Raw genomic sequence first — 3,900 nt, forward strand, 5'->3', positions numbered from 1 at the left:
TTTCTGTCAGAGTCTCACTCTGTCACCCAGGCTGGAGTATATTAGTGTGGTCTTGGGTCACTGAAACCTCCATCTGCCGGGTTTAAGCCATTGTCCTGCCTCAGCCTCCCAAGTAGCTGGGACTACAGGTGTGTGCCACCAGACCCATCTAATTTTTGTATTTTTAGTAGAGACAGGGTTTTTCCATGTAGACCAAGCTGATCTCAAACTGCTGACCCCAGGTGATCTGACTGCCTTGGCCTTCCAAAGTGCTGGGATTACAGGCATAAGCCACTGTGCCCAGTCCATGTCTTTGTTATTGCAAACAGTGCTGTAATAAACATGCATGTGCATGTGCCTTTATGGTAGAATAATTTATATTTCTTTAGGTATATACTCAATTTGGAGGTTGCTGGGACAAATAGTAATTCTGTTTTCAGTTCTGTGAGGAATCGCCACACTGCTTTTCACAGTGGTTGAACTAGTTTACCCTTCTACCAGCAGTGTATAAACATTCCATTTTTTTTTCACAGGTGCTATAAAAAAATAAAAAATAAAAAACAAAAAAAGAGAAAAATAAATATTCAATTTTCTCTGCAACCTTGCCAGCATCTGTTATTGACTTTTGTTTTTGAGACAGAGTCTCACTCTGTCATCCAGGCTGAAGTGCAGTGGCGTGATGTCAACTCATTTTAACCTTCACCTCTTGTGTTCAATAGATTCTCGTGTCTTAGTTTCCCAAGTAGTTGGAAGTACAGATATGCACCACCAAGCCTGACTAATTTTTGTATTTTTAGTGAGAATGGGGTTTCTCCATGTTGGCCAGGTTGCTGTCAAACTCATGACCTTAAGTGATCTATCCACCTTAACCTCCCAAAGTGCTGGGATTACCATGCTCAGGCTTTTATTGACTTTCTAACAGCAATCAAAATGTGAGATGGTATCTCTTTATTTATTTATTTTTTAATTTCTCTAGTGGTTGCTGGTAAGCATTTTTTGCACATGCTTGTTAGCAACATGTTTGTCTTTTGAAAAACATCTGTTCATCTTTTTTGCCTACTTTTTAATGAATTTTTTTTGTAAACTTGCTTAACTTCTTTATGAATTCTGGATATTAAACCTTTATTAGGAACATAGGCTGCCAGTATTTTTATTTATTTGGTATGTTGTCTGATTACTCTATTGAGAGTTTCCTTTGCTGTGAAGAAGCGTTTTAATTTAATTAGGTCCCATTTGTCTATTTTTTTGTTGCAATTCCTTTTATCTTCCTCATAAAATCTTTGCTAGTTTCTATGCCTCGAATGGCATTTTCTTGGTTATTTATTTTCCAAGGTTTTAAAAATAATTTTTAAGTTTTGCATTTGTCTTTATCTTCATTTGATTTATATATATATGTATATATACGTATACATATATATGTATATATATGTATACATATATATACACATACATATATATGTATACATATATATATATTATAAGGAAGGTGACCAGTTTGAATCTTCTACATAGTGCTAGCTAGTTATTTCAGCACATTTATTAAATAGGTAATTCTCCCCACATTCTTTTTGTCAGCTTTGTCAAAGATCAGATAGTTGGAGGTGTGTGGCATTATTTCTGGGCTCTCTATTCTGTTGCATTTGTCTATGAGTCTGTTTTTGTTCTAGTACCATGCTGCTTTGGTTACCACAGCCCTCTAGTGAGTGTGATTTGAAGTGGGGTAATGTAATGCCTCCAGCTTTGTTCTTTTTGCTTAAAATTGCCTTGGCTATTCAGGCTCATTTTGGTTCCATACAAATTTTAAAATAGTTATTTTTTAGTTTTGTTAACAATGTTTTTTGTAGTTTGATATTGGTAAAGGTCTTTGGGCAGTTTGGTCATTTTAATAATATTGATCTTTTCTATTCATCAGCATACAATTTTTTTTTAATTTGTGTGTGTCACCTCTGACTTAACTTTAAGTAGTGTTTTGTCATTCTTTTCATGGATATCTTTCACCTCCCTGGTTAGTGGTATTCCTGGATATTGTATTCTTTTTGTGGTAATTTTGAATGGGATTATGGTTTTTTTTTTTGAGATGGAGTTTCGCTCTTGTTACCCAGGCTGGAGTGCCATGGTGCGATCTTGGCTCATGGCAACCTCCGCCTCCTGGGTTCAGACAATTCTCCTGCCTCAGCCTCCTGAGTAGCTGGGATTACAGGCATGCCCAGCTAATTTTTTGTATTTTTAGTAGAGACCGGGTTTCACCATGTTGACCAGGATGGTCTCGATCTCTTGACCTTGTGATCCACCCACCTTGGCCTCCCAAAATGCTGGGATTACAGGCGTGAGCCACCGCGCCCGGCCGAGATTATGTTTTTTATTTGGCTTTTGGCTTGGATGTTGTTGATGTACAGGGATGCTACTGATTTAGTATCCTCAAACTTTCCTAAAGTTGTTTATCAGTTTAAAGAGCTTTTCTGGCCGAGCATGGTGGCTTACACCTGTAATCACAGCACTTTGGGAAGTCAAGATGGGTGTGGATCATGAGGTCAGGAGTTCAAGACAAGACTGACCAAAATGGTGAAAACCTGTCTCAAAAAAAAAATTAAAAAAATAAATAAATAGAGCTGTTGCAGTACATTAAGCTCCATAGAGACAGCACTGGGGCAAGTGAGAGCCAGACGGGCACTGGGTGACTCTGTGCCTCGCTGAGGAAAAATAGCTAAACATGGGTAAAGGAGATCCTAGGAAGCCAAAAGGCAAAATGTCATCATATGCATTTTTTGTGCAAACTTGTTGGGAGGAGCATAAGAAGCAGCACCCAGATGCTTCAGTCAACTTCTCAGATTTTTCTAACAAGTGCTCAGAGAGGTGGAAGACCAGGTATGCTAAAGAAAAAGGAAATTTTGAAGATATGGCAAAGGTGGACAAGGCCCATTATGAGAGAGAAATGAGGGAAGACAAAAAAGAAGTTCAAGGATCCCAGTGCACCCAAGGGGCCTCCTTCGGCCTTTTTCCTGTTCTGCTCTGGGCATCACCCAAAACTCAAAGGAGAACATCCTGACCTGTCCATTGGTGATATTGCGAAGAAACTGGGAGAGATGTGGAATAACACTGCTGCAATTGACAAGCAGCCTTATGAAACGAAGGCTGCGAAGCTGAAAGAAAAATATGAAAAGGATATTGCTGCATATTGAGCTAAAGGAAAGCCTGATGCAGCAAAAAAGGGAGTTGTCAAGGCTGAGAAAAGCAAGAAAAAGAAAAGGAGGAAGATGAGGAAGATGAAGAGGATGAGGAGGAAGAGGAATGTGAAGATGAAGAAGATGATAAGTTGGTTCTAGCAGTTTTTTTTTCTTGTCTATAAAGCATTTAACCTCCCTGTACATAACTCCTTTTAAAGAAAAATATTGAAATGTAAGGCTGTGTAAGATTTGTTTTTAAACCGTATAGTGTCTTTTTTTGTTAACAAACAAAATAGGTAACACACTACCGAATGTGTCTTTAGATAGCCCTGTCCTGGGGGTATTTTCAGTAGCCACTAACCTTGCCTGGTACAGTATGGAGGTTGTAAATTGGCATGGAAATTTAAAGCAGGTTCTTGTTGGTGCACAGCACAAATTAGTTACATATGGGGATCATAGTTTTTTCATCTTCAGTTGTCTCTGATGCATGTTAAACAAAATAATGGTTGCTCTGCTAACTGAATACCACTCTGTAATTGAAAAAAAAAAAAAAAGTTGTAGCTGTTTTGTTGACATTCTGAATACTTCTAAATAAATACAATTTTTTATTTAAAAAATAATAAATTTAAAAAAATTTTTAAAAATCCTCATCTGTCTCCCATTTTAACAATAGTAACAACAAAAGAGCTTTTCTGCTGAGACTGCAGGGTTTTGAAGATACAGAATCTTTTCTTTTTTTTTTTTTGGGACGGAGTTT

General features: G+C 37.6%; 1 protein-coding gene, 1 long non-coding RNA gene and 1 pseudogene across 4 annotated transcripts in view; 2 read left to right on the top strand and 1 right to left on the bottom strand.

Moving 5' to 3' along the window:
• The window catches only part of LOC108297616, a 47,928-nt gene that overhangs the window by 14,560 nt on the left and 29,468 nt on the right, over window positions 1-3,900 (bottom strand). The window lies entirely within an intron of this gene.
• The window catches only part of LOC108297612 (zinc finger protein 431), a 27,753-nt gene that overhangs the window by 9,977 nt on the left and 13,876 nt on the right, over window positions 1-3,900 (top strand). The window lies entirely within an intron of this gene.
• On the top strand, window positions 2,330-3,546 carry LOC108297615 (annotated as a pseudogene).

This window comes from Cebus imitator, unplaced genomic scaffold, assembly GCF_001604975.1.
Source record: "Cebus imitator isolate Cc_AM_T3 unplaced genomic scaffold, Cebus_imitator-1.0 Scaffold820, whole genome shotgun sequence".
NCBI lineage: Eukaryota > Metazoa > Chordata > Mammalia > Primates > Cebidae > Cebus > Cebus imitator.